Consider the following 27,777-nt stretch of genomic DNA (forward strand, 5'->3'; position numbering starts at 1 on the left):
AATGCCTGATAATGATCTCACGCTCATGTAACACATCACTGATTTATACACACACAATCCAAACTTCATTTTTCATGTGACAGATTATTTTCCTCCTTTCCTTGCCACATAATTTGCAAACTAGACTACAAATATAGTTGCTTGTTTTACTTGCTTTTTGGCATCAGATTACTCTTCCAAGGAATATTTTGGCAAGTACGCTCTTTAGCCATCCTCCTTATCAGGCTTACGTGGCAGTGTATCACAGAAACCACCATCTATTTTAAAAGAAAACCCTGTTCACAAGTTAAAAAATTAAAATGTGACTATTGTTTTTAAAGACTGGTTTACAGCTGGAAATCCTGCAATCAGTTTTTAAATACCATTGTGAGGGTGGTTTATTTTAATTCACGTTCTTCCTTCTGGCACAACACCACACTGCTGGTCTGAGAGCAGTTAGTGTCCAAGTTCAGCTGATCGCAAAAAGTGAAGACCCTCCTTAAAATAACAGAAATATGAAAAACAATCTAAGAGCAGTACTAGGGACAGGATGTTTTTAAGGGTGGAACGTCAGTGAAAACAACTAACGTCTCCAGTCCCCAAGCTCTACCAAGTCACCATCCACCCCTGCAAATTTTCACACCGCTAGGTCTTCACCTCAGCGACCTCACAAGCCCTGTGCAGAGAACCATTTGATCATCTGATAAATGACACTCCGAATAAAAATGTTAGAAAACATTTAGCAAGGCACACAGCTATTCCTGCCAAATGATGATGTAATGCTCTTCTATTGCAGTATCAGTTCAAATTGAATTTTCTCTGCTTATCTTCCTAGTTATTCATACAGATCTGCTACTCACAAGGGTAACTAGCCTATATACCCATTCCACTAATATGCCCATTATATTTTTAGAGGGAAAAAGCTACAGCAAAAACTCTTCCTCCTGAGTCCATTATTCTTCTAATATAGTCTCTTTTACCGGGTTAACAAGTCTAACTTTTTCCTTCGAGCACCTGCAAAGGGTTACCCCATGACAGTTGGTCTTCACTGTCCTAGAACCCCCATGAGGCAGCAGTCTTGGATGATCTGGTTTGCAGGGTTTGCACAACTCATTAGTCAAAATGATACGCTCATGTAAAGAGGCAAAGTTTTCTGATGCCTGGTTGGTGCCTTATTTAAAATACTTGGGTGTCCTCAAAACGCTCTTCCAAGGAGACACAAATAATAGCTCCTATTTGACAGAGCACTTGCTTGCTCATGAGCAGCAGTGCAGGAATCACCATACCATTTCCTTACCCTCCACCCTAAAAAAAAACTTTGTTCTTGACCTCTGGGCTGAACCTCACAACAGGTACTTCTGAAGTAAAACACCAACTCTTTGGAAAGAGAGCTAAGACCCAAAGAGAGCGAAGAGCCGATCAATACTTGTGATTGTTCATTAGAAGCTCTCTACATACATTCATTGGATTTTCATAACAGAGAAAAAAAACTGCAAACACCTGTTACAACTGAAAATGCAAGATTTCAAAACAAATGCCGTGAAGAATGAAAAGTTCAATGTGACTTTGATAAAAACCACAATTGAGCTTGCAGCATTTAAGCAATGCATAGATAGATATATATATCTCTCTCACAGCAGAAAGAGACCCATTAGACTGTCCACTTCGGCGCAGCCTCCGACCCAGCCCCTGCACGACACTGCTTCACAGCTGAAACTGCATAGTCAGTCTTTGCTAATCTCAGCCTAACTCAAAACTCTACTTGTCTTTTTCTTTCTAAATCATCTCCAGGACAAGACTAGAATCTCTTTTGAAATGTAAAGGCTCTATAACAAAATTTAGAAACAACATATGGTACAAATATCAAGCGTGAACATCTCTTCCCATCTTGTACGTTTCAAAGACTGTGCAAACAGCACTTTTCCCTCGTTTTGATCCTGCAGCCAAAATGAGTCATCTGTGAACAATTATGGCTCTGGCAGGGGCCTGACTGTTTGAGAATGAAAGGAAACACTTTATTATTTGAAATGAACAGTATGCCAAGCCAAGAGGCGACTGCAGAGAAATGTTAAGAGTCCTTTGTCCTCCATCAGCCTGAAAAATGGAAAGCAGTGGATGCAGCGCTCCCCTCTCAGACACCTGATGACACCTAATTTCAGCAGAGGCAATGCAAAAGCATAAGGAAGTGCGAGCTGTGGAGATGAGCAAGTACCTCTATGGCAGGAAAAGAAACACAGGAGGCCTGGCTTGAGAACGTCTAGGTTATTCCTGGCTTAGCTCTCCCAGAGGGGTTGTGAACATATTAAAGAAACACACAGTCAGAGGCCAAGGAGCTGAAATCTAAAACTATTGAAGGACATTTGTTGGGAGTTTGGAACTGGCTGAGTTTAACAGGCTCTTCTGAAAGGGAATGTGCTGGTTTTGGCTGGGGTAGAGTTAATTTTCCCCACAGTAGCCAGTGTGGGGCTGTGGTTTGGATCTGTGCTGGGAACAGCGCTGATAACCCAGGGGTGGTTTCGCTCCTGCTGAGCAGGGCTTGCACAGAGCCAAGGCCTCTCCTGCCCCTCAGCCCACCCCAGCAGCGAGGGGCTGGGGGGGCACAAGGGGCTGGGGGGGACACGGCCGGGACAGTGACCCCAGCTGACCCCAGGGATGTCCCACACCACACGGCGTCATGCTCAGCACACGGAGCTGGGGAGGGAGGAGGAAGGGGGGACGCTCGGGGCGATGGCGTTTGCCTTCCCCAGTCCCCGTTAGGCGTGATGGAGCCCTGCTTCCCTGGAGATGGCTGAGCACCCCCTGCCGCGGGGAGGGGTGACGGAATCCCTCGCTTTGCTTTGCCTGGGTGCGCGGCTTTTGCTTTACCTGTTAAACTGTCTTGATCTCAACCCAGGAGTTTTCTTACTTTTGCCCTTCTGATTCTCTCCCCCGTCCCACTGTGAGGGGAGCGAGCGAGCGGCTGCGTGGGGCTGAGCTGCCGGCTGGGCTTAAACCACGACAGGGGATGAAGGAAACTCCCCTTGATGAAAAAAAATAGCAACGTAACAACATGGTGGGGACACTGATCTTCCTCTGCACAGCCAATTTTCAGCATTGATACTACTATATGTGGTTTTGATGCCTACTGTCAGGAGGGGATAGGTAAGATCTCTCCGACACTGTACGGGTAACTTCCGTGATGCCGCTGCTCACTAAGAGGTGGATGGGGCAGGTAACTGGGCAGGTTATTGGTTTGATGGACTTGGCAAATGATACAGGCAGGAAGCAATTTAAAAATTGGACTATGAACTACGTATGAGCAAGTAATTTCCAATCCATTCTCGTCTTTTCTTCCACAAGTAGCTCGCAGAGGGAGGAGGAACAATACCGTAATCATCACCCAGAGCCTATAGACTATTTAAAGACCGTTAAGGTTGACAAGATGACAAGGGAGAGCAGCGTACACAGAACTGCTAATGGAAGGTGTAGGGCCGGAGATCAGGGAAGAACTGCATTTGGAAATTCAGTTCCAACCCCCAGTAAAAGAGATGTTTGAGGAATATCTTGAGATTAATATTCTGATAGGAGGGCCTCTCAGGTCAGGACATTAGCTGAAAAATATCCCTTACTACTTCTGAAACACTGAGCTTTGAAAACCTCTGGAAGAGATTATACCATTACTGCAGCTTGGGCAGCAATGGTCCCCAAAACTAAGCAGTCTGGCAGGCCTGGTGCCCAGGCTAAGCTAGCGTGCTTTATACCATGTCGAGAAAGCTGTTGAGCGTGCAGGCTCACCAGATTAGGGGATTCTTGCTGGCCAAGGCTAAAATGCAAAACCCCTGTGATCCCAAGAGGGGTAGAGAACGCTCACAGACACTTTGTCTTGGCAATTGAGAGACAGTTAGTCTTGGAAAAGGCCAGATCCTCCTTTCTTCAGGAAGTCTTACATAGATCAGGGACCCCACACTTCACATATTAGGCTAAACGCAACAGACTCCAGAACTTGAACTGAAGGGATTTTGGAGGGTCCCATTTAGCTCATTCTACAAAGGTGCTTTTGCTCCTAACAGAACGCACTCGGCTCAGAGGTGCAGATCTCCTCCGGATCTACACCTAAACAAGGCAGTCTGGCAAACACTGACAAACCTGAAGTGGTAAAACACTTAGCAGCAATGCTGAAAACAGACATCGGGAATAGGAATTTCCCAAAATGCTCATTCTGTGCAATTCCATGGAGCAGCCTATGGTTACCTGTACACAGTATGTGGTAACGCTACATGGAAGGCGTCTTGTTACAGAGTCATCTGGAATCTAATCTTGGCAGCAGCTGGAGCGCTCTGTTCTTTAGGTCACGTCGCTCATAGGCTTTGTAGCATAACGCACATAGCTGTGTATAAACCAACATAATACAGGGTATTGTGAAGCTCTTGCCAACAGTGCCTGTGCTTTACTTTGCATATGTGAAGTGTAAACTCTATTCAATTTGTCTCAACTCCTCTGAGCAATCCCAAGTAATAAATAAGCCCTCAGAGTCTATCAATACTTTGACTATTCCAATAGAAATTAGATAGTTTCAAATTAAGCCATATAAACCAAAGACAACTTCAACAGTCTCAGCCTGTGCTGAGCACACAGGAAAAACATTTGTTGCCTACACCGAGCACAGAATGTGGAATAAGTGAGGAAGCCTTTTCAGCTGAAAATGCCAGAAGCACTCACTGCCATGTCAGCACTTTTAAGCCTAATGGAACACTGTTCTCTTCTGAAGATAGACCTGCATTCAAATACAGCTTGCAGGCAAGTTTCCTCTACCACACCAGACTCTCTCACAACAAGGCAGCAGCCCAAGAAGTGTCTAACGTACTATCTTTAATCTGGTCAAAGCTGTCTTTCCAGGTAAATTCCTTCATCACTACCGTGCCTCTAACCCAGCGCATGAACATTCGTGCTTTTCTCTAAGAAGCTCTCAGCGGTTTTTGCCTCGCCATCGGAAGCCCCTGGTGCAGGCAAGGGACGGCTGCGGTGTGGCTGCCCAGGGGCTGGGGTCAGCCACGGCAGGGGCAGGGGCTGGGGCTGGGCAGGGGCAGGGGAAGGGGCTGGGCAGGGGCAGGGGCAGGGGCTGGGCAGGGTCTGGGGCTGGGGCAGGGTCTGGGGCTGGGGCTGGGGCTGGGCAGGGGCTGGGGTTGGGGCGGGGCAGGGGCAGGGGCAGGGGCAGGGGAAGGGGCTGGGCAGGGGCAGGGGCAGGGGCAGGGGAAGGGGCTGGGCAGGGGCAGGGGCAGGGGCAGGGGAAGGGGCTGGGCAGGGGCAGGGGCAGGGGCTGGGGCTGGGCAGGGGCTGGGGAAGGGGAAGGGGCTGGGGCTGGGGCTGGGCAGGGGCTGGGGAAGGGGCTGGGGATGGAGCAGGGCCTGGGACAAGGGCGTGAACCGCAACCGCAGCCGGAGCCGGAGCCGGAGCCGGGTCCGGGCCCGTCCCGCCGCGCTCCGCACGCCTCTGCCGCCCCCCGCAGGCAGGAGGCGCCGGCTGCGCCCGCATCGCTGCTCGCCCCTTGTTCGCCCCGTGCCCGCCCCTTGCTCGACCCCTGCCAGCCCCCTGCCCGACCCCTGCCAGCCCCCTGCCCGCCCCCTGCCCGACCCCTGCCCGCCCCCTGCTCGCCCCTTGCCCGCCCCCTGCTCGCCCCGTGCCCGCCCCCTGCTCGCCCCGTGCCCGCCCCACGGTCTCCTGCCTCGGGACAGACATTTTTCACCCGCCCGTGCCACAGAGATCAGCTCCCAGAACCCACATTAACCAAATACACGTGTGGTTACGTTTCCGCCCAAGATCTGTTTTCCTCCTAAAAAATCCTTTTTGCAGAGCTTAGAGAACATTTTTTCCCCCCCCCACCTTCCCCCCCCCCCCCCCCCCCCGGAACGGTTATTTTAGCTAAATAAACTTTGCCTTTGGCATTAAAAATAGCCTAGGAAAATAAATACAAGGGCATACTCTGCCATTGCTGTGTACAGTCAGTTTCATGCACAGATGCTAAAGAACATTAAAAAAAATTACATCCATTTCACTTGGTCGGAAACCCCAGTGAAGTGTCCAAGCGAGTTAGTTACTCATGGCTTCAACACTTCCAACTTAAAAAAAAAGAAAACCCAAACCACAAACCTTTCTGTTTTGGAATCATATTTAAATGAGACATATGCAAGGCAGAGAAATAGCCCAGGTGAGTCAGCTACAGCACAGTTCAGCAGTAAAGTCAGGGGCAAAACAGCCGATTTAAACATGCGTAGGCCTTGCTGTGATCGTCGTTAGCGACAAACCGAGGGACAGGCAGGTTCACAACTCACGGTGCTGTACCTGGGGTAGGATTGTCCAGATTTCATGTACAATTAGGTAAAGCTGGGGTTTTTTTGGCTTGCGCTGCATTTTCTCTTTTGTTCATGAAAACGGAGTCAATTACACAAGACGCTGAGCACTCTGAGGTCAAATTAGCAAAGCCCTTGCACGCGTGCTTAATTTCAAGAACACGACTAAATGAATTCTAACCACTACAGGTTTCATTACTTCCATCTGTAGCAGCACACAGCCCTAGCTATGCTCCAAACCTTTCACCCGAATCAGTTCCTGGCCATAACAAAGGTTTTACAGCACTGCCTGGTAACTTTCCCAGCTTTCCCAACCTGCTTTTTTCCATGGCATGCTAAAAAGCATATGTGGACTTAAGAATTGCTAATGCAATGGCTATACCGCTTTACTGCATACAACTGACTTCAACGTGGCAGCAACAACCAATCCCAGAGTCCTCAATAGAACCAAATGAATGCCTGAAACGTGCCTCTCCTTTCAGAAATCCATCGATGCAGCTAATAACCCAATATGAAACACCTCCAGTGCCCGAGGTAGACCCTTGACAAGGAGCAGCGTGTGACTGCGAGATGAGAGCAGAGGACCAGAGTTACGATGCCCCGGCCTTGCAATTTTCCCTACAAAAAAGGGATCAGAGGTATTCAAGCTCACCAAGAGTTATGCGGCTTATTGCTGCGATGCACTCTGAGAGCCTTGAAGAAGGTAAGAATCAAGGACTTGCTCAGTGTTTTGTGACCATCAGAGCAGCAGCTTCCACTTCCTTAAGTTATCTCCCAAACCCACTGTGACATCATGCCCATTCCCTGACGGTTTTCCCCTAACCCCAGGCAGCGCTCCAGGCTTGGGGAGGAGTGGTTGGAAAGCTGCCTGGAGGAAAGGCCCTGGGGGTGCTGGCTGACAGCCGGCTGGGCATGAGCCAGCAGTGCCCAGGTGGCCAAGGAGGCCACCAGCCCCCGGGCTTTTGTCAGCCCTGGTGTGGCCAGCAGGAGCTGGGCAGGGATGGGGCCCCTGTGCTGGGCCCTGGGGAGGCCCCACCTCGAATGCTGGGCTCAGGGTTGGGCCCCTCGGGACAAGGAGGCCCTGGAGGGGCTGGAGCGTGTCCAGAGAAGGGCAGCGGGGCTGGGGCAGGGTCTGGAGCACAAGTGTGCTGGGGGGCGGCTGAGGGGGCTGGGGGGGGTTTAGCCTGGAGAAGAGGGGGCTGAGGGGAGGCCTTCTCGCTCTCTGCAACTGCCTGAAAGGAGGTTGTAGCAAGGCGGGGGTCAGCCTCTTCTCCCTAGTAACAAGCGATAGGACGAGAGGAAATGGCCTCAAGCTGCACCAGGGGAAGTTTAGGTTGGATATTAGGAAAAACTTCTTCACTGAAAGGGCTGTCAAACAGTGGAACAGGCTGCCCAGGGAAGTGGTGGAGTCTCCATCCCTGGAGGTATTTAAAAGGGTAGGCGTGGTGCTTGAGGATATGGTTTAGTGGTGGACTTGGCAGTGACAGGTTAGCCGTTGGACTCGATGATCTTAAGGGTCTTTTCCAACCTTAACGGTTCTGTGATCCTTCAGCGGGAGTGGCACCACGCTGAGTCACCCAGAGCGTGGTGTTCGGCATAGCCTGCCTTATCTCGAGCAATGTTGTCCCCCACTCACCCTTGTGAAGTGCACTGACCCACAGCCCCACCTTCACTCGCTGGACGCACCGAGTGCTTCCAAAACGTGGCGGAGATGACTACGAAAACCTCACCAAGTTAGCAGGGGAGAAGAAGGTGGAGGAAGCTGCTGGCTATCTGCCAAGTCTCTCCACTTCGGTTTTTCATTTTTAGTTTCTGCTTTTTGCTGGAAAGTTTCTACTTATGCTCTGGTTTCCATGGCAACTGCATTTCTTGCCTTTTTTCTCCAGCATTAAATTTTTTATTTGATTTCCCTTCTTCCCAAGACACGACTTTCTTTTCCTTTAAAAAAAAAAACAAACCACCAAGAATTAGGCGTTGTCTTCTCTTTGGTTGGTGATATTTTTGAAGGAGGTGAAAGAGACCTTCCTGTCAAGCTGATGGGAAATCTGTATATAATTAATAGCGGCAGAGAGGTAACTTCCAAGGAAGAATGTCAGGGGATTCCCCTGCAGAAAACCCTTTTACCATAACTATCCTACATGTAACAAGGTTACGACACGTAGCAGTTCCAGATACTCCAGAACCCAACATTATTTAAGAATTGGCTGGGTTTTTTTAAGAGACCAGACCTGGCCTTTTTTTTTACAACTAAACATGCTGGGTTTTTTTAAAGCATTACTTGCGATTCCCGAGCAGACCCAGGGGAATACATAATAGTTTAATAATTGTAACTGCACTAGGAATGTGGTCTTCTGTTCCAAACTCTGAGAGCATTCACATATTTTCACTGGCCATCCTCTCACTTGGCTGGGAGTGGGATTAGGGCGGGTGACAAGCTGAAGGGACCCTTCCCCTCTTAGTGGCTAATCATCTGAAGGCAGTGCCCTGCAAAGTACACACAGACAAAACCCTCCGAACTCATGGAGCTGCAGCTAACTGATTTGCCTTGCCCTTGCCATATCGGGACTGAATCAATCTGACAATCTGAATCAAGAATGAAAAACATCATCAGAATAGCAAATCTGGATTCGATCTAGTCATTTGGGTTTTCCAAGCTTTGGGTTCATCACAAACAGAAATAGTTTACATGCTGCAAAGCAGTGAAATAATGGAGGTTTTCATCCCATTTCCCTATGAAAGATTCTCTCCACATCTAAATTCTCCAGCACATTCAGGCCATAAACTGACCCTTCTGTACAGTTGCAGATTACAAGGTTTTTAGTCTTATCTCTGCCTGGTGGGATTTCACAGTAAATTCCTTCAGGACTGAATAATTAAAAGCAGCAAAAACATAGCATTTGGCTCACATGGCAACACAAACAAATCTGTCCATGGGTGCTATCTTGTTTGCAGCACATGTGCACAGATTTACATGTAGGATTGAGGCTTAGTGCTCTGTTTGCTTAGATTTTTCATTATGCAGTACCCCAAGCATAAGGTACATCATATAAAGACTGAAATTGGAACATCTTTAAGAGTGAGCTGATCTTATGATCATCCTAAATCACCTTATTAACCCCATTTTGCATGTTTTAGAATCTTACTACTCAGAAGAAATACGGGAAATGGGTAAGAAGTGAGGAGTCCAGTCTTCCATACTTGGTTCATGCTTCCCTCCTCTTCTTGAATTCCCTCCTCCAATGAATATCTAGGTCAGGAATTCACAGGATCTCATAAAAATCTGGCAACGTTCAGTGCATTTGGCAGCCAAGCTATTTTAATTGTCAGATATTAAATATATCTGCCAAGATCCATGTTGTAAAATCCCATTACAACATACACTGTGCATAAACTCCCCATCGATTGCCTCAACTGCAGGCCAGATCCCCCAGTTCAAGGAAAAGTCGGGAGAAAAGTTTTACATAGCTAAGCATGGCCTCCCACTTTTCTTCCCTTTGAGCCGACAGAATTAGGGATTCAAAGAACTGCTTTAGGCATAGCCCCCTAAATTGCAGCCATAACGTGCCTTTTATGTGGCTACGGACAGGCTTCATGTCTCCACTGTTTCAATTCCCAGAACGGGGATTGATTTCGACTGACAGCAGCTCATTCTGCTGCTGTGCTGAGGCGAGAACATCCAGGCAGCCCCTTGCTCATCTTCGCTTGATTTAATGATTTGCTGGCCAGACTACAGAGAGCGTCTCAGTAATTCATACACCAGTGTGGCATGATCTGTCGGTTGGTGTTCCTCATCTGGAATTGCAGTGAGAAATGCTCATCAATCATTACAGCTTTCTAATATAATGTTTTGAGACACAGCAATGAAGAGGCTTCAACCTGGCGTATCTTTTTGAAAACATCCTAATCTTGCAAATAAAGCTGTGAAAGCTATCCAAATGACAAGGCTTGGAAAGGCTGAGAACCATGTACTGCAGGCGCTCCCTGACCCTAAGGTGCACAACCACTCCCTCAATGGAAAGAACGAGCATTCCTCCACTTAGTGCAGGGGCAACAAGAGGCTAAATGTAAAATTTGCTAATCTTCATTGCTGTAATCATCAACACCAAACTCTCAAGTCACGGAATCAAAATATTTTTGTTGATGGTGCTGCTCTGATTGATTTGTTGGTATCAGAGGATGCTCCATTCATCCTACTGTGCTTCCCCATTAAATACAATCTTTCTGTGCAAACTCTTTTGTATTAACTTTAGTCTTTTCCGTATCTATGTATCTATATACCTATGCATGTGTAGGTAACTGCCTGTACAAGCTATGATGGCATTTCAATGGTAGAAAGTAACGCTATAACCCAGATTATCATTCGCATAGTACACAACTATACTCCTTTATCCCTTTTCTTACTATATTAAAGTATACATCATATCCAGCAAAGCTTTCAAAGGATGAAAGCGCTAACTTCAGTGGCTGTAATTCCTGTTTTCGTCTTAAATGATCCAGAACAAGAGTTTGACAAGAAAATGTCCTTTTCACATCCCTCTATCTGAGCTATCTGATGACCATTAAGCGCAACCTGAAAATCATCATCAGATGGATCCCTGTAGATACAAAGCAGAAGTGAAAGGGGATTCCTCGGTAACTGCACTCTGTATCTCTACAATCCTTATCGCCCTCATTATTGCCTCAGCCAAATTTTAAAACTTCTTTCTAACTGTACTGTTAGCATCACACCTTCCCAATAATGTCCATATCTGAATTGCTCTCATTAATTTCCTGGAGTCTAACAGAACACAATCTTAACGCAATTTATTGAGACGATTAAAATTCAGAAAACAAGCTTCTCCGTGCTCCATAAAGCACAGCAAATTTATTTGCTGCAGTCAGTAAAACTCTGCTGCCTAAAGCGGTGCAGTAACTCGGTAGAGCTTGAACAGTAGCTGCAGGACCCTTAAAGCTGCGCATTTCAGATAATCAATTAGAGCTGTGTGCGCACCCTTGGGGGCCAGCTCCAGGCACAGCACAGGTTAAAGTGGCTTCTACGGCTGTAAAAGCAGAAAAAAAGATTCAGAAAATAAACACTTAGCCATAGTTTGGAGAGTTTATGGTTAGTCTGTTGTGCTTGGCTGGTAGACACCACCTTGATCTACTGAAGACGTGTTACCAGGAGTGGCTTCCTGAAGCCATGTTGACTTCATGCCTCAGCCTTCTTGAAGAGAAAACACGGGAAAGTGTAGCCTCTAAGGTTCACCAAGGAACAACTAACAGAGCACCAATATATTTAACAAACACAAAATACGCAACAGAGAAGCTGTGGGTTTTCAAGTGAGACAATGCGATAAAGTGACAGGAGCACTGTTCTATCCCTCCCAGGGATCTGCTACGCGATGAGAGCGACTGCGGTGCCCATGAGAGCCTCCGGAAAGCAGCGCTGGCAAGCTGGGCATAGCTCTTACATTCACTCTACCTGGAATTCAGTGTTATAGGGATTCCAAGTCGGAAAATACTCAAACGCAGTGCATGCTAGAGAATGTTCCTGTTTGAGCAATGGGCCAGCAGTGTGTTTTGCTACAATTTCTCAAATGCAACTTCAGGAAGGTACGCTAAGGAGTACGCAGGTTACACAGCTGTCATTTCTACTAATTCTACCAATTATTCTACCAATAATTGTGACCAGTTTTAGAGCTGTACATTTATATTATCTAGTATCTGAAGTTTCCTTATCCAAAGACAAAATAGAATGGATTTTTCATCCACAAAATAAAAAAAACCACCCAGCTGGAATCATTACAAATCTGTAAAAAGGCCGCAAGCATTTGGATACACCACACTCAAGCCCTAATGCATATATTTATTCAATAAAATCACTTTATCCAAAACAGATCACCAAACAAACAGCTTGCATTTAGACTGCCTCAAAGCGATGTCACACTAGAGGTTTTTCCAGTTACTTACAAAACAATCAGTTGTTTAAAATCGTCTGTCTTTGAGAGGTAATTATTAAGTGAATTTAGAATATAATTGGCCTGAATACCAATAAACTTGTATTATACACTGAGTAAGCACTACAGGCAGGTGATAAATTGCAAAAGTAATGCTACATCAGAGTTTAACTTCCTGCTGAGTCACCCTTTACAGCTCCAGTATTGTACAAAATAGCCCCTGCTTTCATTACTAATAAAACACAGAATTAATTACTCAAAATAAAAGAGGCCTTGAAAATGTGCCCAGACAGTGCACCACGCTGCCTTTTGGCTTTTTTCCTCCTTTTTTTCTACTTACAAGGGAACCTCAAGCCTACTGCTAGCTTTTTCTTTCAAGTCAGCTGCACGACACGTAGGTTTCTTCCAGGTCTCCTCTATTCCGAAGTGGGCGGCCATCACCTACAGACTACAGCAAACGCTCTGGTCACGACACTCCTACCAACATACTTAAACTGATGGCTGACAGCGCTATGGATTTCGTTTTTCTGACTGGACTATGATAAAAAATAATTCAGTTTTGGAGATTCGGTCAAGCAATGGCAATATTTTAGACCGTGATCCAAATCTTTCAGACGTGTAGTGCTAGACTGGAATTCTCCAGGGACTTCCAGGCAATTCTGCTCCAGCTCGAACAAGAAGAATCCTGGAGTTGTTATTATTAACAGCTGGAAATCTTTATTTCCCTACTCTACAGTAAGAAGGATTCCAGCTTCCCCCTGAATCTCATTTTTATAGAACATGCAAGTTTTTGCCCAGAGGATCGCTGTGCGTGTTTTCATCTTGGCAGTTCTCCAGAAATTTGCTTAAAGACAGACATAGAGCAATTACACCAAGTTTCTTGGAGCCTTTAGATCACATCACATTTTTGTTACTCCCCCGACAAGGGGAGGCAGGGCTCTGACAGTAGGCTACCTGCATTCTCCTCTTTCAAAATAACCTTGTCATGAGCGGGACTAGGAACAAGCCACAAAACTCCTTTAGAGAAGTACAAACACGACTGACAAGGTTTCCACCAATTCAAGACCAGAGTATTTAAAACCTCCTGGGCAAACATCCAGCCCTTTTGGCAGCACCGCACTCATGTAGAAAGAAAACATGGGAGAAAGAGGCAAATCCAACAAGCAGCCAAACAGCTGCATGCCGAGACCAGGACCTTCTCAGCAGAATTCGTTCTCTAGCCTGGCCACAGGCAGCACTAGCACTGCGCAGCCCTGGCCTCCGTGACAGGCCTGAGCACAAGATTGGGAGCCTTGAGACCCTGCCTGTGTCTTTGACAAATAAGCTGTGTGGCCACAGGCAACTCCATTAATCTTGTTGACCTTTAGTTACCACTTTGTCTGCTACGAGAATAACTCTTTTTCACTTTCTAGAGTGCCTTGCCAGCTGTGGATGAGAGCAATTATGCAAAGAGGAGGGTTTGGATGTTTCTTCTAATTGTCAGAGAGAGTCTGAAAGGTGCTTTATCTACCTACCAGTATTTTGCTGCAATACCTCACTGTGTAAGAACATATTTGGTCTGTGAGCTACTGTAAAGTCAGTTTTCCCGTTCTCTGAGGCAAAGCGTGACAGATCATGAAGGTAGGATTTAGAGCGTGGGTTGAACAATGTCATGTCAAAAGATTCCGACTGCAGAGGTAAAGTATTAGCTAAATTTTATAATCATGGAGTTAATTTTTTTTCTAAGAAAAGCAAAGCCAAGATGAGGATTGGCTCCAACGGTTACACAGTGTGTGGTCTTTGCACTTGAAGAGCTCTGCACGGCACTCACTCATGTTACATAAATTACTTTAACAAAGTCAGATTCAGAATAATGTTTATAAAGCTAAGATCCACAGACCTTTTTGCAATCACCTGGGTACAATCACTTCATTCACAAGAACTTGCTATAAATTATGCTAATCAGTGGAACATTCAGAAGATGAAGAGGGGTTCATTTGGTACTTTTAAATGGATTCCTTAAGAAGAAAAAAATTGGGGAGAAACTGGAGTTTCAGTGAATATTCCTAAAATCTAGCTTATCTGTTGTTGGTGTCAGTAATATAAAGGTTAAAGCAGTACGATCAGGGAATTTAAACCATGTCATTTTTATTGTGGGACCCCTTCCACCTCTCCACACTGATTAAACGTAATGCTGAAAGGTTTTGCTGTACACGGATGTCATCTTAAGCACCAGTCCTCACTACTCAAATGAAGCCCCAGGGAAGTGGCCACGATTTTGCTCTCAAGATGACAGCCCTACCCCGATCAGTCCCTCCGCCCATTACATTTGAGCATTAATCTATCTTAAAAACAAACCTTGTTTTGTTTTGTGTTTTTTATAAAACAAAAACTTAAACAACACTGAGATACAGCTTTCACTTTATGTCCTTTGGGGGGTAATTAAAAAAAAAAATTTAGCTTTAGCCTACCTCTAATGCATACTTCAATCAGTGGCAAATTCCTGTGTGTTATTCATGTACGACAGTACCTGCTGAGCACTTGCTACTCCTAGGAAGCAGTAGGTAGCAGAAGTATAAAATACCATTATTTGTTAGGTTTGTGGTTCATCCTACAACACCTGGTGTGTAAAAGCAGAACATCTGACTAACTCTCATGAATTAAGATCTTGCACATCAGGCATGTTACCCTGTTTTATAGAGAGCTGGCAGGCATTTAACTTTAGAAGCTATATTTCCACCTATCCAACAAGACGGGGCCTTCTCCGACCACTGCCCCCACTACCCCGAGGGCACTCCTGTGTAGCCAAAGGAAGTTAGGAGAGCACAGCAAGGGAGGTAGCTGGCTGTGAGGTGATTTCCCGTATTTCAACTCAGGTTATGTACTAAAGTATAAGGGAAGCACAAGGAAGGTAGTATTCCACAGTTTTTTAACAAATCACAGGATTTGAAGGTGAAGTACAGGAAATCCCATATTAGCTGCAACATCTGGCAACTTTTATTTACGGATGGATGATGAGAAGTAAGGAGGAATAAATGACTTCTCTAAAGCCACAGAACAAAACACCATATAGACAGGATTAGGCCGGAGGACACAGACTACCCCGTTACCTCTGGTTGCTTTTCTCCATCTGTCTTTGCACAGCCTTGCCTTTTCTAGAATCAAGGCAAAAGTATCACAGACTTGTATAAATGCTGACCGACTGTTTTACGGAGTAGTGCTTCTCTGCCTTTTTTGCCCAGGTTTCTCTTAACCAAGTAAGATTTTTTCACTCTTCCCTACAGTTCAGAGGGTGCTCTGCACCTTCTGTGCTGCTCACGGCACTTCACCAGCGCATACAGCAGGTGTAGAATCAAGAATGACTTGCAGGCTCTTCACTTCACTTCTTCGTTCAGACAATGTCCAGTTCAGATTCCATGAAGTAAAAATCTCCCAAACAGAGGCTGTAACACAAAGTGTCCAGACTTTTTTATGATTCAAGCATTTTGCAGTCCACCCCGATACCTTTAACACAGCCCTAAAGGCCTTAAACCATTAAGGAATCTACTTGTGTGCCAATTTTCTCTGGTTTCCATGAGATTATTTGCACAGACATTACACAGTGATGATACTTGGCACACAAAACTCCATTAACAGGAGCGATGGGCTGTCTAAAATTAACTATGTATTTGTTTTCACTTCAGTTTCTATAGAACATGTAGAGTGATGCAGATGGCTGACAGCAGTGAGATTATAGTGATAGCTGTAAAATTTGACGACTGTTATCAAAAGCATCGTATGGCTTACGATAGCAAGTAGCAATTAAAAAAAAATATTTCCAAGCTTACCCTGGACAGGACGGTTTGCAAAACAATTTTGTCATCACACTTTACTAGTAAGTTTCACGCCAAACTTGATTTTAACATGAAGCGCTAATGCCCATGTACCATAAGAAATAAATATCTTAAAGGAATATATCTTAGGGCACTCCCTGTGCACTAGGGAGTAGTAACAGCAAGGGGGTTTAATGCCAGTTTCATACTAAAGGATTTAATAAAACAAGATCACTGCTTCAAACCTTAAGAGATACTGATTCTGTGAAGCAATTACAGGAATAAACCTGTGAATGAAACAAATGTGCTGTGTACTAGCTGGATCAATGACAAAGCAGATTTAACTTTTGCGGGTGGGAATTTTACTGCTCGGGAAAGCGAGGCAGGGATCAGCTGCATTTATCTGAGACAAATGCTAAGCAACTTGCTCCCATATCTCTGGACTAACGCACTCCAGACACATCGCAGTTACTCCATGGCTAGAAAAACATTATACTGCACATTGTATTGAGGGAGACGCTTGACAAAGTAAGCTGAACCCACTAACTTTCTACCACTTTCAGCCATAATAAGACTTTGTTCCACCTCTACAGATGAAATATTAACCTGACCTGCAAGAGAATGATATCCACAATCTCCTCTCACAGACCTCCCTGCTCAAACTCTTCTTTTGAGAATTGCCTTCGCTCTTTGCCAAGTGGCAAAGCTCTCCTATTCCTCTTTCCTCCTCCCTCTTCTGAACTGCCATGACTGGCACTCCAGACTTTTTAAAGCTACAATGATTTATTGAAACCAGTTCTACTTAGTAAGAACTCGGCAAGCAGAAGCTATACTAAATGCATCAGACAATTCACAGAATGAGATAAAATCTCTCAAGAAAATTTTCAAGCAGTAAAAGAAGAAGCAACTAGTGAAGGGTTGACAGTTTCCAACGCTCCCTGAAACATGGGAAGATCAGAAATAGAAAAATCAGTATCTTTCATCTTAAGGCGCACATCTATCCATTTGCCAGCTGAAAATTAGGGATTAATTAATTAGAAATCAGGACAGAGGAAAGCACTGTTGCTTGGCTAGGCCTCCAGAGAATATATCCAAAGCATCTGTAAGAGGTGGACACTTAACCCTTAAACATTACAGACTTTTCAAAATATCCATATGTTACATCTCCTGGGATACAAGTTTTTTACAGCAGGAGGAAGTTAATTATAAGCCAATGAGGAATGTTTCTCTGTGTTGGTTTTTGATTTATATTTAATCTCTATCCTACACCAAAATATGTACATATATAATTAGCTTAAAATATTTAAGAACGTATCTTGATGTGGGATCCATTTGCAAGGAACACGATACTGAGCTGAACTGAACTGAACTGATTTAATAACCAAGCATCAATATTTTCAAAAACACTTATGCTGTAGAGAGTACAGAATTTGATAATTTACAAATATCTGTAACACTGGCAAGTTTACAACACATCGGGTCTTCACCCTGAAGTATGTCAAGTCAAATCATGTGCTGCGCTTCCTCAAACATGACCAGACTTCGTACATAAACTCTTTCCCTTTGAAGAAAACAGAGCACATTATTAGCTGAGATAATTGCTTAATTTAGTTAGACAGCACTGTAATGTAAGAAAGACTAGAGAAAATGCAAGCATAAATTGCTGGCTCACCCAGGAACTTCATTTCTATGAATATTTACTTCACAAAGGACAGAACAACTCTGCTTCCCCTTGTTAATGACCCCTCTCCTGATCATTCTGGATACTAAATTAAAGAGATTCAGACATCTTTCTTGTAATCGTACATGAAATGGTGACACCTTTCCAGAGAGCTGATGGGACACCTGTTCCCTTCATCAGAGAAAGAATGTTCCAGGTTTTAAGAAAATACAGGTTAGTACAGCATATAAAAACGCAGACAAACCATGGACTTTGTAGACGTTGGCATGAGTTTGACCGCTTTTGTTTTTCCAGACAGATTCTGTCTTTAGCAGTTTAATCAGTGTCAAGGGTCAGTCGACACAGTATTTAATTCCCATCAAGATCATGACTTCTGTAATCAAAGAGGAGGTAAATGAAATGCACGCAAAGCAAGGCTTTCAGAACCTGTTATGTACCTACAATGTGCACAGCCAAGAAGAGGGAAGGGTTCAGGTCCAGGAGGGAAGATTAAAGACAAATGTAAACCAAAAGTAAACCACTGAACTTAACTGGCTTATTTCCCAAATATACAGTATATACCTACTAGAATTTAATCACTTAAATCCCACAATTTTACAACTGCTTCTAAGCCAGGTCACTTTACATGGCTCTTCCCGAACAACATCCACAGATTTCCTTTTTTAAAGTACTGTCCAGGTCGATGGTTTATAGGACAGGTATGCTCAAGGCTGAATACTGAAAAAAGCTCAGCACTCCTTTATTCCTCCTCCACTCTTTGCTTTTTGCATTTCGAACCGAAGGAGGGAAGAGAACAAAACCCCAAAATCTAGCACAAAACAATAGTTCTTCACAGAGGTGTAACTGCTGAGGCAGGCATCGGCATTTATCCGTATGTGCGAGAGCGGTTCTCGTCTGACTGTTGTGGCAGTAAACCTAGCAACGGCAGGGGAGGGAGCCGAAACTGCACACCTTTTATAGCGAGCTCTGGGTGATCCTGATGTCGGTGCAACTCAGAGAGTGGTGTTCACAGAGATCGTTTCGATCATTACTGTTCTATGAGTTTATTTATCCTTTTTGTTATATTTGAGGTTAACATCGTGGAGCAGTTACTGGGCAGATGGAACCGCAATGAAATAAAGAACACAGAGGCCTTGATTCTCCTCCCGCTTGCACTACGACAAAATCAGTTTTACTCTGCTGCACATAAAAGCAGGGTGTGAATGAGAGCAAATGCAATGAGAGCTGGGCAGGAATCTGATCAGCTGTCCACGAAACGCTGAGGGGGGAGCTTAAAAAAATTCTCCATTTTGCTTTTAGATGCACCAAATGCCTGAGATCAAGAAGTCAGCCAGCCATCTCAAAAGGCCCTTAGGAAACCAAGAGGAGCTTATCCACAGCCTTAGGACATATTTATATAGGGAAAACTTTGAAGCAGTAGAAGAGAAATCACTGCTTTCCTCATCCATGCCAATTTACCAAAAGTTATAAAAAAAATCCACCAAAAAAAAGTCATCTTTTCAAAAAGGGATGCCTTGTATTCACAGCTGTGTCCATACTTCTGCAGGAGTGTCTTGGCTTCTTGGTTTCATGCCTATTTAGGATGCAAAGCTGCTAAGGCGCCTATTCACAGATATTTTGCAGACACAGGTGTTTGCCTGTGGAAATCCCACAGTTAAACACGAAATCTGAGACAAATATAACCTTAGCATAATGGAATTAAATTTGACTTGAATTGAAAGCTACCACTGAAAGTCCGAACAACAGTGACTAGGAGAGGGGCATCAGAAGAACGGCTCCACAGACAGGACTAAATGGCAAAAAGAAAAAAAAGCTCAGTAGCTTTCAATCATTTGTGCTGTTGTGGCTAAGGAGGGGCAAGGGTTACCGACAGCAAAGTAGACCAGGATGAGGTTCCAGGAAAGCCTGGAAAGACAAAGATGGCCGAGAGAAAGGTGGCAGGCACCTAATACCAAAACTTCCAGGTCTTGGTGTCTGACAAAAGCCTTTCTGACCTTCTTGACCAAAAATACTAAAATACATTACAGGAGAACAGAAATTCCCTCTCCTGCCAGTTCTCTTCCCATCCTAATGTACAGAAGTGGAAAACACAAAGTGAGACAATCTGTCCAATTCTTTCTTGGACTCTTATGGTATTGACAGAACACTGGATGAAGCTCAAAACAAGTTTATTCTTCCTACCCTAAATTTAATTTAGACTTGAAATATGACAGGACGTCTTTCCTGTTAATTTGCAAATGCCTTTTAAAAAATGTATGACCTATTTGGACTGCTGACTTTTCTACAAAGTAAGGAAAAACCTGTTGTCACAAAGCTCGAGACTTGAACAGATTTGTGTTAGATATTCCCTTAAGGAAACGGCTTCAGTCCTGAACACTGGTAGCTCTTTCAAAGCCAGGTAGCTGGTTAGCCTTGCAGCTTGCTCTTAACACTGCAGGAGACGTTCACCTTTTTAGCATGACAGTGTGACAAACAGGCCAACAAGCTGTTAACCTCTTCTTTCTTCCTGAGTCTTTTCATTCCACCCATAAAAAAGTCTGCCCTGAAAATGCGGCTGATGGAATATCCTCTTATTCTGCGTTTTCCAGAGCTACGATGTTATTCAGCACTCTCGGGAGGAAAGTTAGTGTTGTCTTCTGATACCGGCAGTTCTTCTTCTGAGTAGGAGTAGGGGTGGGTTGGGGGCTTTGCTTTTAGAGAGAAAGCCATGTGGATAAAATTATAAGAAAATCAAGGAAACCATACGTACTAAGATATGAATCTTTCTGTAAGAATTTCTTTTTTAAGAACAGACTCGTTCTCTCTTACTCCCCGCCTGCATTCACCCACACAAACTGTATTAAAAGCACAAGCTTGCATATATTATCAGTGCTCTCCATTTCCTTCTAATCCTATTAATAATTATCACCATTTCTCCAATTAACACTATCAGGAAATTCTTCTGTGAAAATCTATAAACTACAGACATACCCAGCAGCCATTTCATGTACTGCAGTTTGAGAAACATACTGTCCTAATCTAAACCGCATCCTCTTTTTTCAGTGAAAGGTATTATGCACATTTAAGACATTACCCTCTTCAAACACTTCTCAAGACACCTATTTTCCAACCAGAGATTCAGTTCTTGTACACTGTCCATAAACTGTTTAATCTTAGTTCTATTAGACATGTGACTGCAGAATGAAGTTAAATACACGGCTCATTTCACCTGACAGTATTCCTTGCCATCAGTTCTGTGCTACTTAATTATAAATTAGGATCTCAGAACAAGGGAGGTTCTTGTCCTGCCTTGAAGCTGCTGCGGTCAGGATCAGAAGCTAAGGACGCTGTAGGGGACTTCAGCAAGAAGGACTGGAAATATATATTCTGGAATGTTATGGTAGGCCACCCCTTTTAGATTTCCATATTATTTGGTGTAGAGGTATACATGTCTAATATAGTGCATACTATACACATAATATCTACAAATATTTATTATTTGAAATATTAAGGAATCTCAACCTTAAACAAGACCTTTAAAATTTAATAGCTTTATATTCTACAGTGCACTTTAGGTTTAACCTATGGCCTTTATTGAAGTACCCGCGGCTCTTCCAGCTTCACCCTCAGCCCGCTGAAGGCACATGACGCAAAGTTATCACAGCAGTTTGCCAAGTGACAGTCCCCAGTAATGAGCACGCCAGAAAGAAGGGCCCTGAAGCCTGAACTAATCCTTATAAAGGAGGTGTAAATCTTCGGTTCATGGCTGAGAGGATCACTAATGTAGGTTTGTGGTTATTCTTCCATAGTTACTCTTGGCACAACACCCACGCAGCGTTTGGAGTCCAGATAGCAGCCTTCCGCTTCTCACAATGCCAACCACAGAAACGGCAGCCGGGCAAGTACAGAAGGCCAGCAGGTAGCTCAGTACAGGTTTTGGAATGAATTTGCAACCTCCAGTACAATCCAATGTATACTTTTCGCAAATTACCAAGAAAAACATACAAAAACGCTCAAGTTTTGACCAAGTTCAATTTAAATGTGGCAGTTAACTATTTTAAAGCATTAACTCTAAGGAATTAAATGCTAAACTAATGAAATCAAAGAAATATCACTAGTGTCTGATATTCTTTTAGCAGTTCAGAACATGTTTTACTTTTTGTGCCTGATGGTAGGAATAGCATGGCTTTAGGCTCTATAGAAGTCAAAGAGTAAGGCACTGTAACTTGGTAACGAAATGCTATCTCAAAAGACAAGTTTGGAGGAAAAAGACATAGAAAGATGAAATTAGCTGAATTTTCTTTGGGAAATAATTTATTCTGTAGAAAATCCGATTTTGATCATTCAGAAGTCCTTCACATAATCGCCATACAGCTCTGGCTACATTTTTTCAAGACTGAATTCCCAAGACTGAAGGAAAGACAAGCTGTTCATTTTCAGTCCCTCTTCCAGCCACTACATATTGTTCACAGCAGAAGACATTAGAGATCCTGGGTCAGGGGAACTAAAGACAATCCACCCCAGAGCAAGGCCGTTAGCACAGTCTCCTGTGAGATAAGAGCGGATGTGGGCTTAAATAGTTTGAAAGAAAGAATAAATTCCAAAATTTCCATGAGGAAATTCAAAATCAAACCTATTTTCCACGGATTTTCAGGGATTTTCACTTCCACAGCTGCTCTGCAAAATGGTTTCACATAGTCTGAAACAGAAACCAGGAATTCTCTGGTCTACTGTGCTTGCTGCTAGACTGTCCCAGTTTCTCCAGTCTTCCTCTCTCCATTAATGCTTCTCTTCTGTTTAAAACACTGGCTTCTATGCTTCATCTGACCTAAATGGAGGCAAGACAGCCAATTTTTATCCGGATTTTGTTGTCTTATCTTGATTTTATCTTGATCTTTAAAATTTTAATAGTCTGCTGGCAAGCACCAGAAGCAATGACATCATAGCAGGAGGCGGCATCTATTCAGAGGAGCTCAGAGCCAGCAAAAATACTCCCAAGAACAGAAAAATAGTTCCTATTACATTTTACTTCTTGGCAAAGGAATATTTGATTATATAAAAGGCAACAGAAATAGCTAGCACAGATACATGCAAAGTACTTTAATGTTAATGGTAGTGCCTCGTCACTCTGGTTCATATCTGCACACTGGAAACCTATATTCTGGGTAGGTCAGGTTTGTCTTAAGCTGAAGTTCACTAAAAACGTACTGATTTAGACTCCAGGCACTGAGTATGGCAGGGGGAGCCATATTCTTTGTGAACTGAGACTGAACTGCCAGAGAAAGTCTGGCAACTAAGCCAGGCAAGAGAGTTGTGGTGGAGACAAGAAATCTAGGTGGATTCCTGAAATGAAGCAGTAAACGCGCAATAGCGTAGTTGCATTCTCAGAGTTGCCACTTGAGCAAGAAAGTGCTCTTTCCTACAGTGAAAATGGCAATTCTTCATCTTCACGGAAACAAATACCCTGGTCTGCTGAAAAAAACAGCACTGACATTTTCCAAATTCATACAGACACGTCAGGTGGATAATGCCACAGCAAAATGACACATGTCCTCCAGCAATTTTATTCTTTTTTTTTTATTGAGGCGGCGGGGAGGGAAGAAGAGAAGAGCGAAGAAAGGGAAATGGGCAAGGAGGAAGACCGTGAGCAAGAGGAATGGCTAAAGAGCTAACCAGGAGGATGGAAGATGCAATGATAAAAGCTTCCTGGGCAAGCCACTTTTAATTCAGCTCCCCTTCCTAAGAACAGGATAATAGCAACACATTTAAGCTGGCATGAAGATATCTGGATTAGAGAGTGAAAAACATTTAAGCACTGCAGTATGGATGATCATGCTAGCATATTAGCAATAGGCAGGCAAACAAAAAGTGCTTTGCAGCTACACAGGATCACATTAAAAGGAAATATTGCCAGTGCTAAGTTGTGGAGAGCTTCCTTGAGGGATCTAGCAGTAACAGAAGGGTTAAGCCCCTAAACTATAAACTCAACCCATGCAAAAACATACATCAGTTAGACCACTGAACCAAGTAACTACTGTGTTTGATGAAGGGGAAGTACAAAAAGCTTGTCCACTCTGAGCAAAAAATAAACACGCTTTTATGATCAGCTGGTGATTGATTTGAGTGCGCATATGTATATACCACTGAATTAAAACGCTCCGATTCCACTGTCCCGTATACTCTCAGTTATTGCTAATACTCAGTCACTACTGCCAACAGCTACAGAGCTTTCTGCTATGTCTGGAATGGAAGTGATCTTCACCTCTGGAGTTCAAAGGCCAGAACTTCATTCCCCATGCTACTTCACTGCAATCATGTCTGGCCCAATGACAGATTACAAAAGGGCACCTGGGAAATCTATGACTGACAATATCATTCCACCAAAAAAGACCTAAGTGAACATTTATTATTATCAGCAGCAGTGAATGAGAAATAGTTTTTCTATCCCCAAAAATGTCATGATTACTGGAAAACCCCGTTTGTGTTGGTGCATGCATGACCTTTCAAGGTTTTTTAACATACATAAAATAAGAGACACACACTTGGCTTGCACCAGGCGCGGGGAGACCTTAATCCGTATATTCTATATTCTAAGCAAGTACAGCGACCGCCAGCCAAGGGAGTGGTGTCGCACCTCTGTGTGATTCAGGCATTCCTTCTCTGGCTTGCAACAACTTTCCTGATTCAGGCTTCAGCAAACTAAGGTTTGGGTTTTTTTTTCCTCATTAAAGAGTCGCTTTTGATGATCTGGCATTTTGCCACAAAAATGACTAAGTGAAAAGATGCCTAATCGTTAATCTCTTTTTTTAGTGAAACTGCAGACAGCAACAGCTCTTTTCTGTATTATATTAGCTCAAACGGCCTGACTGTAAGAGGGCATGTTAGATGTAAGATCTTCTGTTTATTTAAAATGGGTTCAATATGAAAAGTTTAGGTTAGATCAAGTATCAGTTACATAAATCCACCATCCCCATCTTTACAGGTACTAAACATTTCTCTTAGAAACATATGAGTACATGCAACTATAACAATACAGTTATAATTAACATACCAACACAAAAGAGAAAGCTAAAAACCAGGTATTTGTCAAAAATAAACCATAGTGAAGCCTTCGGCAAACAAAGTCTTAGAAATATGCTTTGCAGATTTCTCCTTGGAACAGAGAACAGTGAATTGAATAATCTGACTCAGTGGAAGGAGGGCTAAGATTTTGCTAAACATCAATATTTCATGTCCCCTCTTAGCTAACTTCGCCTTGTGTAGATAGAAGTGTCTGACTGAAATGTAACCTTCAGGAAAAAAAAAAACAAACTACGTTTTAAAACAGTAACATCAGGAAGTTAGGTATGTGCTAACAGTAATGGGAGAGTGGTGGCCATCAATCGTGTTGGTGTCAGGCCTGTTGTTCTGAGGTTAAAGGAATGGCTACAGTTTTCTCTCTAGTGACTGAGCCTACACCAGCAGGTCGTTAGTGAGCAGGATTTAATGGGCTCTCAAACTACATCTTGTCTGCTGAAGTGGAATGCACTGCAAACCTGGACTGCTGAAAAATAGCTGTGTTTTCTCTGAGATAACAGTTTGAAAAAGAGATTCCATAATCAGGACAACAAGAGTTGAGAGAGTTCTCTTCATAAAGGTGCAAACTGAAAAATCTATGCTGTCCTGAATTACAATTACACTTACACTGCAGAAAGTTTGTAGTAAGACCTACTGTAAAACAATTTCTATACAGAAGAGCAAAGACAATCATTGTTCCAACTCTGCTTATTTCTTCAGGCTCATTAAAGAAATTCTGAGACAAAACACAGACTTTCACCTCAGGAATTGCTACACGGCAACTGTACATTTCAGATGACACATATTCATTCCTAACGAAATAAAACCTCTATGCAAGTAAAAAGCTGGTCCCTGAACTTCCAAAGTCCTTAACTTTGTGCTTACCTTTTTACGAGCAGGTCAAATTTTTGGAAGTAATTTCTCAAAGCAACTCAGACATTCCATGTTAACTGTTGTGCTGCAATAAACAGCTGCAAAACTTGCTGATTTATTTCCCCGTTTGGTGTGCATGCTGAACTGCAGAAATCCCATGCAGGAAAAAAAAATATAGGAAAAAAACAACCCCAAAACCCACAGGAGAAGCACCTCAGCCCCTGAGCAAAGCACAAAAAAAGTTTTACAGGGAAAGGAAATCCAGCAACAACTAAAAGTTTGGACAAGAAACAGGAAAAGCAAGCTTGCTCCCCTTGCCTGGAGTCCTGGCTAAAGGTGCCTCTCCAAGCAAAATTCACTGAGACTCCCAGCTCCTCGGAGCAGATGGTATTCACACATTATTCCCGAACAGCAGCATTCCCTAGTCCAATCAGGAGGCAGCACTCAAAAGCCAAGCGCTTCCCAGACTCTGTTACAGTTTTCAATAGCTATAGCACAAGATGAATGACTCAGAAAATGAATAAGCAGGGAAAATAAAACACGCCTCTCTCCTAGTCAGAGGCACAGGCAGTCGGTTCAGCAACCCTGGGCGCGCTAAGCGCCGGCTGCAAGTTGAATGCACCTGCTTTTTCTCCCTAAATCCTAAACGCTGATTACATTTTCCATATCTTTAATTTGTGTGATCGATTTCCTCTTGGGTTAGAAGTCACAATAAGAATTCAATCTTTGCTTTTTTTCTCTGTCTTAAAAACAACAAACGCTTGTAAGAGTCCAAAAAAGGATGAACTGTATGTGTGCTCTTCCAGACAAAAGATTTCCAGATAACTCGGTGAAGCTCCTCATGCCATCTCTTGCTGAAGACATACATAAATATTTCTAAGGCTTAACTTTACAGATCCTGTTGCAAATGATACGAAAAGAAGAAAGGTTAATTTCAAAACTGTCTTTCCTAAACAGTTTAATACGTCCTCTGGTTCTGTCTGAAGTTTGCCAGGGAACTTTAAATTACAATAAAACAAATACATCTAAGAAGCAAATGAATTAACACCGACTACCAACTTTCAGGTGAAGTACAACCATTACCCAAAAGCTACCCAAAAGCTGCCCAAACAGAACCAGTAAACGACTTCCAGCTGCTTTGCGTAGCTTATAGATCATTGCAAGTGCCTCATCCAGAGAGCACTTTTAAATACGACTCCTCAACTCCATGCCTGGCTTTTTCTGACAGCGGCAACTGAGTAGTAAAGGGCGATCTGCTAAACAAAGCAAGTTACTCATGGAAACAGTGTCGCACAGCACCAGCAGGTTTCTCCCTGGGACAGGTAGCGCACTTGTGAGCTTTCCAAAACGTGCTGAAATTCTCTCTAGTTTTATAACAGAAGAGACTCCAAGGAGGTAACACTGTGTTTAACGTTCCTCCATCAGCTCTCGCTGCAGACTACGTACAATGTTGTCATTGCTGCCACTCAGAAGTTAACTCCGGGTTAGCTGAAAGCACGCTGCAGTCAGACAAGTGGAATCGGTTAAGCCAGTAAGACTATTTGGGGTGAGAAGCATTCTCCCAGGTCCCCCTGGACATTTTCAGATCTTTGTCTGTGGCTGTAAATTGATCCTTTGCATTCCTGTCTGACACATGAACTGTGAAAAACTCTTCAGGGATATTCTCTCTGCCGTGAGTAATGCTCTAATAGCATTTCTGCAGAACAGAGGACCAGTCGCAGAGACAATAAAATATTGTGAACTCTGGTCTAACTTCTACTGTTATTATTTTAAGTCTTTTTATCCTTCTTCATTCTGTAACGAATAAGAGAACTCTATTAGCATCTTACTTTCAAAACACCAAGCATCAGGATTTCTCCAGCTCGGATTAACAGCAGGACCTACACTCAGAGGCATCGATCTGCTACAGAAGCCATGCCATGCCCACCCAATAGTTAAGCAAACAAACCCACACATACAGCTCCAGGACAAAGAACAATGGCTTGTGTTATTGCGTCTGCCGCAGCTGCCCCAGCAACTCTCCAACTGCATCTAGAGAAGGATTTAAAGGTCTAAAACACAACTAGAAGCATATCTTGATCTGGTAGGAAAATAAAACTTTTCTTGAAACTTCATTTTGGCAGACATTTTCTGATCACTGCATTAAGCTCTGGAGC

General features: G+C 43.6%; 1 protein-coding gene across 1 annotated transcript in view; it reads right to left on the reverse strand.

The window, feature by feature from the left end:
* Positions 1-25,976, reverse strand: part of DAB2IP (DAB2 interacting protein) — a 204,521-nt gene extending 178,545 nt beyond the window's left edge. The window contains exon 1 of the mRNA XM_064468964.1: positions 25,634-25,976. The gene's annotated coding sequence lies outside the window, so the exon portion shown is untranslated. The remainder of the gene's footprint in view (positions 1-25,633) is intronic.
* Between the last annotated feature and the right edge of the window lie 1,801 nt (positions 25,977-27,777).

This window comes from Phalacrocorax carbo, chromosome 18, assembly GCF_963921805.1.
Source record: "Phalacrocorax carbo chromosome 18, bPhaCar2.1, whole genome shotgun sequence".
Classification (NCBI taxonomy): domain Eukaryota; kingdom Metazoa; phylum Chordata; class Aves; order Suliformes; family Phalacrocoracidae; genus Phalacrocorax; species Phalacrocorax carbo.